Raw genomic sequence first — 12,720 nt, forward strand, 5'->3', positions numbered from 1 at the left:
GTTTTTGTTCCAACACATGTTGATGCTTCATTTGGGCAGCCCCTTTTATTGTGTCCATATGTGCCACACTTCCCACATTGTTTAGACTTACATTTTCTTGAAATTTTTCCCTTTTCATTCATCTCTGAAATTTCCTCAGCAGACTTCCTCCTGTTCTTTTTAGGCCAACCAGCAGTAGCTATCTTCAAGGGTGGTAATATCTTTGTTGGATCATTTGATTTAGGCCACATTGATTTACCATTTAATGGTACAATGTGAAACTTGTAAGTCTCCTTCCATCTCATTAACCAGTGTACTTGATGAACCCATTCTTCAGGCACTCCTACTTGATGAACCCATTGTCTTGATCATCATTATGAACTCTTCAAATACTTCTTCCTCTAACTCAACATTGTGATCAAGTCTAACACTAGCATCATGATTTTGATCAACTAACTCTTCATCATGATTTTGATCAACTAACTCTTCAACATTGTCATTTTCAGTCCCAACAATGACATCATCAACTAACACTTCAACATTGACATTGACAGGCTGACTTTCTTGAGCAACATACTTAGTGTAGATACTTATTATTTTATGATCACCTAAGTAATTTATCAAATTTCTAAAATCATTGTCACAGATCAGTGGTTCTAAGCCATTTTCAATTGTAAACCCTGGTTTTAGAACATGGTAGGTCATATTTTGGAAATCAAGATATCCTAAGTCTTTCATTATTTCATGTAACTCAAACATACCAAACTTGTCTTTGTTCATACAATCAATGTGTGTAATGAAACCGTTCTTATACCTTACGTTTGGAGGCACAGTGAATACACCTCCATGATGAAGTTTGATTGAAAACAAATCCGGATAATCAGCTGCACAATCAATAAACAAACATAAATTATATTTTCGTCTAATTTTATTGAAATAATCAAGCATTATTGTTCATAAATACGTACCATATATTACTTCCAAATTCAGACGATCCAGACATGTTCTAATCGTATAATCTCTTGCAGACGAAGCCATTCTTTCAATTTCAATCGATTTGATGTTCTTGAGCTGGTACCATAAGTTTGAAACTCTAGGTTTATGTTTGAAAATGACGGCACTGTAATCAATGATTGGGTTGGGGAAAAAGGATATATAAAGGGGTTTATTTGGTTGAGAAGGTGAAAGACAGATATAACCTCACGTGTTTATCACGTGTGGTCACTTGACGTTAGATCTAAACGTCCGTTTGAGCTAAGGACTAGCCGTTTAAAAAATGTAAATCACAAGGATTAAAAAGGTCAAAAATGAAATACAAGGATTACAGATGTAATATTGTGTAAAACACAGGGACTATCCATGTAATTTTTTCAAGATTTAACTTGAACACTACCAAGTTACTGTATATATTAGTAATATAGGTTTATTAAAATTAATGTACGTTTATGATAATTTACAAAAAATATGATGAAAATATTACATTACTTATTTTATTATTTAATTTACTCAAATACTTTAGATTACACATATCTAGATATTATCGCTTGAAATCAACATTCCACCAAGTTATTTTTTAGGTTATTTCCTATCACCTACCCATCATGCTTTTAGGGATGGCGATAGGCGAGAAAAATCCGCGAACTGCAGGTATTCGATCTTTGATTGACGGGTGATATTATAAAACTATGGGTCACAGACAGGTCATGTGTATGCACTATTCGTCGTGGGTAAAACTAGATTCACTGATGTCCAAGTGCATGCAATTTGAATCACACGAATGGGCTTTACTAGATATGGTACAAGCACGATTTGAACACCAGATAGTGTAGTACATTAACATCCATGACACAATCAAAGTACATTTTACCTTTTTGTTCTTGTGTTACTTTATTACAATAGCTTCCAAACCCTTGGGTTCGTCCACGGTCATGGGTATATGCGGGTTATGAACATGGGCAAAATTGTTACCAGTTGACGAGTATGTAGTCCTTGATGGATATTTTTTAGCGACTAAATCGCTGATATAAAAGATCCGCATTCGTTACCCACGAGTGTCATCGTATGAGGTAATAAATTTAATGTTTTTAGGTGCAAGTGACGAAAAAAATCTTATATGGCGACGTTACTTATAATCTCTCTCATTCAACTCTAGAAGACAAAAATATCACTACTCCCTTTTATCATCATCATTTAAAAAATAAAACAAAAAAATACATAATTTAAAAATGTTATTTTCACCCTTTAATTTTTTTATTGGTTTCAGAGAGGAAACCTCTTTAACGACAAACACATAAGGTTCCTACTAGTGAGTAAAACCCCGAAGTGATAAGCCCTCCAGTGATGAGACAGGGGTAATCGGGTAAATTGCACACATTGGTGCCCCTTCCAATCAAAAGCCCATTTTTAATTCGATCTTGAGTGTTACCGAGATTCAAACATGAGTCTCCTGCTTCACAGGGAACTCGGTGACCATTGGGCTATGCCCAAGTGGTTATCACACTTTAATTTTTATTAACTATATAGGTTTACTCTTTTTACTTACATTTATGCTTTACATGTATAATATAAAAGTACAAAAAACTTTACCTCATTATGTTATCTACTAATGAAAGTAAGTTATAGATTTGGAACAACGTAAAGAAACAACTAGATTATTAATTTGAGATAGAAAGAGTATATAAAGAGTAATGAAAAACTTTTGACAATATAAGATATATAAAATCATTTAAGAGCACAATAAATGAGAAACTTTTTTTCTTTCTTTCTAAAGCTGAAAAAGTAATCAAGTTTGGTTGAGGTTAAGTTTAAATAGGTGTATGTTTGACAGGGATACCCCGGCCCTATGTTTCCTTTGAAAACCCACAAGACTCACCCGCAAGAGTCAAATGTAAGAAAATTACATGCACCGGGTCCCCACACACATGACAAAAGGAATCATCATCCCATTTGCCACAAGTTGCAGCTATTGAGGATCAAACATGCGCTTGTTTTAAGTTCAAACTTTTACATGAGGATCCCAACTTCAAAGGTACTAGGTCTCAACTTTAAAGCCAGCGGGTATCCCTGTGTTTTCTTTGATTGGAGTTATGTTAGGTGGTTGAGAATATTTAATTGTTGTATTTAATCAATGTAAATATAATAGCTTTTGTATGTCGTTCTAGGTTTTTTTTTTCCGACAAAAAACAATAAATATATAAACGTAAATCATCAAAGCAATGATTTGAAGAGATACCAAAGGCAAAGCATTATCTAAGACTAAGAGTATGTTTATCTTTCACTGAATGATCTGTTTTGTACAACTATTATTTCAGTAAGTAAAATTATCTATAATCTGCAACTTAATCCGAAAACGAGTCTGTTTCTAGAAAACATAGAATCAGGCACCCATTCCGAAACAAAGGCAATGAAAACAGGCTTTCATACAGAAAAAAGTAAACAGCCCTTTAAAACCAAAAATAATGTGAGACCTACATGGTAAGTACACAAAATTGCTTAACCACATGGACATATAGTAAGAACACCAAAACTAGCATAAGAACCGTTAGTACAACAAAAGCAAACAATGAAAAACTTTTATTTTTATTTCTTTGAAGATGTGCGTCAAACATGAGACTTCGTCTTCAAATAAAGCTGTGTTTTTTGCTGTAACACCGTACTTTTTTCAAATACACAACGGAAGACTTTATAAAACACATGACACACACACAGATATATATATATATATATATATATATATATATATATATATATATATATATATATATATTAAATGCACATCATATACGATTATACAAAACACCGGTGTGACTTAGTTACATGCCATATATGTATGTTTAAATAAAATATCAGGCATAATTTTGTCAAACATCACTTCATTCTCTGCTATACCCATCCCAAAAGCATGTTGTACTTGCAGGGAAAGAAAACTGTGAGGGGATTAGCGCACCGCTAAGTGAATGAAAATATTTAAAGGATATCACTATAAGCTTCAAGCACAGCTTAAGGCACATGCACTAAGCACATAATCACAATGGGAGGACATACATCTATGCTTGATCAGGCTATACAAACTCAACACACTTTCGTAAAGGCAACACCATGAGCGGAAGGGATGACCTCTTGTATCAAGACAACATCATGATGAAAGAGGAGTTATCGGCAAGACAACACCATGATAGGATAATTATTCCTCATCAAGACAGCACCATGACGGGAATCACTGGGTGCAGATAATCACACATAATCACTTACACGGGTCACAACTTACACTACACAGGATCACAGTCTACATTATACAGTATAATCATAGTAGCATGACATCGGTCACTATATAATCATATCCATAAGAATAGTTCCACTCACCGATATCAGCAAAACTCAGTGGTCTAATATTACTGAGTCTTCACATTCACTTTGTCACATGAGAATGATACATTTCAAGTCAGTAAACATATCTCAATTATGCACTGAATCAAAAGCACTGATTATATATAATCACATCAAAATGGGTCGAGATGACCACTGACCCAAATATAATAACCACAATTCAGTTAAAGTCACAGTTAAATATGTACAAATTATTTACTAACATAATATGACTTAAAACAGTTAAATGTATTACATGTGTAACACCGTACTTTTTTTTAAATACTCACAGCGGAAGACTAATTAATTTACATATCATATGTTATTTACAGAAACATGTGATTACACAAAACACTGGTGTTACGTTATTACTACAAGCCATTTAACGATATAGTTTATTACAAAACACATAAGAGTGACACTGTGTCAAACATCTTCGGTTGTCCTGCAAAACCCACCAAAAGCTGCTAATACACACCTGCAGAGCAAAACACCGTGGGGGAATTAGCATAACGTTAAGTGAATGGCAATATCTAGGTGGACATCATTACAAGCATCAAGCACAGCTTATAGGTACTGATCACTAATCACTTATAGTCATAAACAAGAGGACCGGCAACCCATCGCTGATCAAGCTAGAATATACCGATAGCCCACACTACTGAATCACTGGTATAGTCTTCCAGAAGTGACGCACTCGTCATTCATACTATACCACTAGTCAGTAATGCTTGGACCCAATTCGATTACCCCAAATGAGGTAAACACAATCGACCTCTTACGTTGCACAAAACACCTCGACGTAGTCACATCACTGGTCAAAGACTCCTACACAGTCTAGTTAAGCATGGCACAAATCACTATACTTGTCACTGTATAATCACATCCATAAAGATAATCCCACTCACCTGGAAGTACAAGTACTCAGTTGTCTTATATCACTGAGCCTTCACCTTTCCGTTTATCACCTGAGAATATCAGTTCTCTAGTTAGTACACTTTTCAATAAAATTACTAATCAGCATTAATATCATAGCAATACGGTAAATGAGTCAGAATTGCACTTGACCCAAACATACAAACACTGTCACTCGCACGGATGAGGTCTCACTCATGCGACTGACTATGCTCACTCGCACGGGTGAGTATCCTCACTCGCATGACTGACCTATCACTTAATAATAGTGATTATAAAACCTACTCACACGGTTAAGTGTCTCACTCGTGCGAATGGACACCTCACTCGCACGAGTGAGTGCCTCAGACGCACGGTTGAGCAAGTACAGCAGCACAGTTGCAATCCGAGCTTTTTACACCCAACCTAAAGTTTGATTCAGTGTTTTAAAACCTTATCATTAGAAGCTACTCCTCAATAAAATTCCAACGATAGTTTATTCGTCAAGAACGGAGTTACGGTTTGAAAGTTACAGCCTTTTTAATTTTACCAAAAACTGACCAGTGCTCACTCACGCGGACGAGACCTCACTCGTGCGAGTGAGTCCTCAACCACGTGGTTGAGCCTCAAATGCGTGGTCACTCATACGAGTGACCTTTCAGAAGTGTGGAGAGCTGTTAGAACATTCCAGCTCGCTGTTTTCTGCCATTTTGATCCAAAAACTCGATTTTTGCAAGTTTTGATCAATCCAATGACCCAAGAACACTATATAACACATATATGATCTATTTCTAACCTCAAACAAACATCACAAACACATTCAAAGCAAGAATCAAGTATAAAATTTAATTTTTTCAAAACCCACATAAAACCCATTTGAATTCACCAAAATCTGAGATTTTTACCTTGTTTTGATGCTTGAAATCACTAAAATCTGATGAACGAAATTACTAACTTCGATGTGAACTTCTTGATTTTAAGGATTTGAGAGCAAAAGGGTGTTTAGGGTTTGATATTTCTAAAATAGGAAATGAAATGAACGTACAGAGTATATATTTAATTTTAGGTTTCTTCACACTAAGGTAAGCTCTCCCGTTTAACACACGGGTATTTACCAGTTATCTGAAACCCAAAATATTTAATAACTTATTCGTTCTAAGTCCAATTCACAAAAGAAAATATGTTCTGTGACCCTTGTCACAAAACGCACATTATCCCATACCCAATAATTATAAAACACATAATTATTAAAATCACATTAATAACACAGAAGGGTAAATAAGTCATTACCTACTAGGCCCAAAGCTAGGATATTACAAATCTACCCCCCTTAAAAGAGATTCTGTCCTCGGAATCTGGTCAATGTCAAACAAATGAGGATATCTAGAAGTCATCAACTCTTCGGTCTCCCATGTCAGATTGGTGCCTAAACTATGCTTCCATTCCACAAGCACCATTGGAATCTGCTTCTTGCGTAATCTAGTCACTTTTCTGTCGACGATCCTCACTGGTTCTTCCACCAATTTCTTACTTGAATCTACTTTCAGATTTTGGAGCGGAAGAATTTGATTTTCATCGTCCACTTTACACTTACGAATATAGCAGATGTTAAACGTGTCAAGAATACCTGCTAACTCTGGAGGGAGATCTAACACTACAGTTTGATCGTTCAGCACTTGATGAATTCTAAAAGGACCAATGTATCTCGGAGCTAGTTTTCCTCGTTTACCGAATCGAATTACACCCTTCCACGGTGACACTTTTAAATATACTCGTTCACCCACAGTAAACGTCATCGGTCATCGACGAGGATCTGCATACATCTTTTGTCAATCTCTAGCAGCTTTCAGCTTTTCACGTGCGATAGCCACTTTTTCTGCAGTCTGCTGCACAATCTCTGGACCCGTAAACTGTTTCTCACCTGCCTCCAACCAACACGATGGAGTTCGATACTTTCTACCTTACAACATTTCATACGGCGGCATGCCAATACTTGAATGATAGGAGTTGTTGTAAGCAAATTCGATCAATGGCAGATGATAATCCCACGACCCACCATACTCTAAGACACAAGCCCTTAACATATCCTCTAAAGTCTGAATAGTTCATTCACTTTGACCGTCAGTCTGAGGATGATAAGCTGTACTTAAGTTGACACGAGTACCCAAATTTTCTTGTAGACTATTCCAGAAACTAGACACAAATACCGAATCTCTATCTGACACAATGGACAACGGTATCCCATGTCGCGATACTATTTTATTCAGGTACAACTGAGCTAATTTGGTCAACGAATCTGTTTCACTAGTAGCTAGAAAATGCGCACTTTTGGTTAAACGGTCCACTATTACCCAAATCATATCATTTCCTTTCTGGGTTCTGGGTAGTTTTGTCACAAAATCCATGGTGATATGTTCCCATTTCCACTCTGGAATCTCTAATTGACGCAAAGACCCATACGGTTTCTGGTGTTCTGCTTTCACTTGGGCGCAAATATGACACTTTTCCACGTATTGCGCGATGTCTGCTTTCATAGTTGGCCACCAATATAATACTTTCAGATCATGGTACATTTTTGTACTACCGGGATGCACGGATAATGTCGATTTATGTGCTTCATTTAAGATTAAATCCCTCAATCCTCCAAGTAACGACACCCAAACTCGTTCACGATAAGTCTTTAATCCTCGAGAATCATTCATCAATTCTTCTTTTCTTTTTACCATTAACTCAGATTTCAAATGTTCATCTTGCAATGCTTCAAGTTGAGTTATCTTTAGTCGATCCACTAAATCAGACACAATCTCAATTCGCATAAACTTTACACTGTCAGCGGATTTATTACGACTTAACGCATCAGCCACAACATTTGCCTTGTCAGGATGATATTTGATCTCACAATCGCAATCCTTAATTAGTTCTTGCCACCGTCTCTGGTGCCTATTCATCTCTTTCTGCGAAAATATATAATGTAAACTTTTATGATCTCTCTGGATAATTCTTTTCACTTGGTTTTAACTGTCGAGACGCATACACAATTACACGATCTCTTTGCATTAATACACAGCCCAAACCGGATAAGGACGCGTCGCAATACACAACGAAGTCGTCGGATCCCTCGGGTAAGGCTAACACTGGCGCTTGACACAACAAACTTTTCAAAGTCTGAAACGCAGTTTTCTATTCATTACCCCACTGAAAAGACACATCCTTCCTAGTTAACTTTGTCAAAGAACTTGCAATCTTTGAAAAATATTTAATAAACCGTCGGTAGTAACCGGCCAATCCAAGAAAACCCTTGATTTCTGTCGAATTCTTTGGGGAATTCCAATTCATCACAGCTTCAATTTTAGATGGATCCACTTTTATACTTTCCGCACAGATAATATGACCCAAAAATTGAACATCACGTAACCAGAACTCACACTTGGAAAATTTTCCATACAATTGTTCACGTTTCAAAAGTTCCAATACTTGTCTTAAGTGCTCAGCATGCTCGGATTCGATTTTGGAGTACACTAAGATGTCGTCAATAAACACGATAACAAACTTATCCAAAAAGGTTTACACACTCTATTCATAAGATCCATGAAAATTGCTGGAGCGTTGGTTAACCCAAACGGCATCACTAAGAACTCATAATGACCTTAACGAGTACGAAATGCAGTCTTAGGAATGTCAGATTCAGCAACACGAACCTGGTGATATCCCGAACGTAGATCTATTTTTGAAAAGAACGAAGCTCCTTGAAGCTGATCAAATAAGTCATCTATTCTAGGAAGCGGATACTTATTCTTCACTGTTCTTTTATTTAGTTCACGATAATCTATACACATTCGGAGCGTACCATCTTTCTTTTTTACGAATAACACTGGTGTACCCCACGGCGAAGAACTCAGACGAATGAACCCGCGGTCCAACAGTACTTGAATTTGGGACATCATTTCGTGAATTTCTGAAAGAGCTAATCTATACGGAACTTTAGCAACCGGCGTAGCCCCTGGCACTAACTCGATCTTATATTCAACTTCCCTAATCGGCGGTAAGCCTGGCAATTCATCAGGGAACACTTCTGGATATTCAGACACCACCGGAATATCGGACACTACTTTCTTTTCCTTGTTTACATCGATCACATAGGCTAAGAAAGAATCACATCCCTTGGCTAAAGATTTCTGAGCTTTCATCATCGACAATAATGGACAACGGAACCCGCCGCGATCACCACGAGCCACCACCCGTTTCCCACCAGCCACCAGAAAAGAGATAATTTTTCTATCGCACTTAATACTGGCCTTATGATCACTAAGCCAATTCATGCCTAACACTACATCAAAGCTTGGTATAGGCATCACTAAACAAGTCACAGGGAAAAGCCTACCCTCTATGTCAATAGTAATTCCAGGCACAAACTTTGTGACTGGAATAGTTCTACCATCACCCACTTTGACACTTAAGGGTTCATTTAATACACTAATAGGCACATTTAATTTAGCACAAAATGTAGTTGACACAAATGAGCGATTTGCTCCACAGTCAAATAGTACACGAGCTGGCACATAATTTACTAAGAACATACCTGTGATTGCATCGTTAGTAGCAGTGGCAGCGTCTACTGATATCTGAAAGGCTCTAGCTTCTGGTGGTAGAGGATTCTTGCACTTCTGCCCCACAAAGGAAGTAGATGATCCCCCAGCTGACACAGCACGTACCCCTGACCCGGACCCCGCCCCGGAATAACTCTTTCTTGCAGCTGGACACTCTACAGATCTATAACCCTCTTTATGATAGTTCCAACACACATTATTCTTAAATGAACAATCTTGAGGCTCATGTCCTACTATACCACAACGTAAACAACGTTTCGCCAAGGTTGTACACTGTCCACTATGTGAAGACTTACACATTCTACCCCATGTCTTCTGACCACTTGACACTGATCCACCCTGGCTAGATTGCCCTTTTGGCTTAAACCAACTTGATTTCTTTGATTGCTGGCTAGACTGACTTGCCGCTGGTTTCACTTGCGACACACTTTCAGTTTTCACACTTCTGGCCGCCTTAATGTCACTTTCAGTTACCTTTGCCAACATATGCGCTTGTGACAAAGTAGTAGAAAGTCTTGCAATCGTGCGATACACAGGTCACAAAATTTCTACAAACCGTTGCACTCTGGACTGTTCTTCAGGTATCCATTGATGCACAAACCTTAACTTGTCCATAAACTGCTCGAATGCTTCATCGACTATCATTTCTTCAGTCATCATCATTTGCATGAACTCTTGCTTCAATCGATTGATATCAAATGCGGTGCAGTACTGCTCCTAGACCTTTGCCGAAAATTGTTCCCATATGACCTGATTGAGTTGTTCTTCGGACAACGGAGCAGTAATTGTATCCCACCAAACCATAGCTCGATTCTTTAACAGTCGGCTAGCATAAATTACCCGCAATTCTGGTTCACATTGACAGGCTTTCAATGCCCATTCCACTTCCCTTAACTAATTCATTGTTACAATCGGATCGCGATAACCCGAATACTCAGAGGGCTTGCAGTCCATATACTGCTTGAAAGTACACTTCTTCTTCTCCTTCACCATTTGCTGAAACATAGGAGTTTGAAATGGATTCGTTATCGTGTACGGATATTGAAAAAGGTACTGGTATTGTTGGGAAGATTGATTTGGCATTTGAGGTTGAACTTGAGGTTGATACTGGAATGGTTGAGAAGCACTACCCGATGGGCCAGATGTATATTGAGTACCAGTAAACCCTGGAGGTATCGGTGGATCACTAGCTTCAGACACCATGGTTGAATGCCTGATTTGGGCCTCTAGTTCCTTCACTTTTTCTCGAGTTTCCTGTAATTGACCTTCTAACGGTTGAACATAATCATCTGGATCACGTTCCGGACTATGCTTCACTGACGGCGCTCTGAATATTTCGGGTCCGGGAGTCAAAGGGGCATCGTTATTTCTGGTTTGGTCAGCCATACCTATCTGCAAACACATCATCTCACAAGAGCTTAGTTGATAACCTGTTAGCACCTATCACTAAGCACAATCACCTAAGCACATATTTCTACATTCACTTATTCTCTACTCGGATGTTTGACACGACACATTCATAAGTTTGGGAGTAAGTCACTTACATAGTGCACATACTGCCAAACCTATGCTCTGATACCAACTTGTAACACCGTACTTTTTTTTCAAATACTCACAGCGGAAGACTAATTAATTTACATATCATATGTTATTTACAGAAACATGTGATTACACAAAACACTGGTGTTACGTTATTACTACAATCCATTTAACGATATAGTTTATTACAAAACACAACAGAGTGAAACTATGTCAAACATCTTCGGTTGTCCTGCAAAACCCACCAAAAGCTGCTAATACACACCTGCAGAGCAAAACACTGTGGGGGAATTAGCATAACGCTAAGTGAATAGAAATATCTAGGTGGACATCATTACAAGCATCAAGCACAGCTTATAGGCACTGATCACTAATCACTTAAAGTCATAAACAAGAGGACCGGCAACCCATCGCTGATCAAGCTAGAATATACCGATAGCCCACACTACTGAATCACTGGTATAGTCTTCTAGACTTGACGCACTCGTCATTTATACTATACCACTAATTAGTAACGCTTGGACCCAATTCTATTACCCCAAATGAGGTAAACACAATCGACCTCTTACGTCGCACAAAACACCTCGACGTTAGCACTGGGTGCGCACATAATCACATATAGTCACATCACTGGTTAAAGACTCCTACACAGTCTAGTTAAGCATGGCACAAATCACTATACTTGTCACTGTATAATTACATCCATAAAGATAATCCCACTCACCTGGAAGCACAAAACTCAGTTGTCTTATATCACTGAGCCTTCACCTTTCTGTTTATCACCTGAGAATATCAGTTCTCTAGTTAGTACACTTTTCAATAAAATTACTAATCAGCATTAATATCATAGCAATACAGTAAATGGGTCAGAATTGCACTTGATCCAAACATACAAACACTGTCACTCGCACGGATGAGGTCTCACTCGTGCGACTGACTATGCTCACTCTCACGAGTGAGTATCCTCACTCGCACGACTGACCTATCACTTAATAATATTGATTATAAAACCTACTCACATGGTTAAGTGTCTCACTCGTACGAATGGACACCTCACTCGCACGAGTGAGTGCCTCAGACGCACGGTTGAGCAAGTACAGCAGCATAGTTTCAATCCGAGCTTTTTACACCCAACCGAAAGTTTGATTCAGTGTTTTAAAACCTTATCATTAGAAGCTACTCCTCAAGACAAATCCAACGATATTTTATTCGTCAAAAGCGGAGTTATGGTTTGAAAGTTACAACCTTTTTAATTTTACTAAAAACTGACCAGTGCTCACTCGCGCAGACGAGATCTTACTCGTGCGAGTGAGTCGTCAACCGCGTGTCTGAGCCT

The sequence above is a fragment of the Rutidosis leptorrhynchoides genome, chromosome 3, assembly GCF_046630445.1.
Source record: "Rutidosis leptorrhynchoides isolate AG116_Rl617_1_P2 chromosome 3, CSIRO_AGI_Rlap_v1, whole genome shotgun sequence".
In the NCBI taxonomy this organism is placed as follows: domain Eukaryota; kingdom Viridiplantae; phylum Streptophyta; class Magnoliopsida; order Asterales; family Asteraceae; genus Rutidosis; species Rutidosis leptorrhynchoides.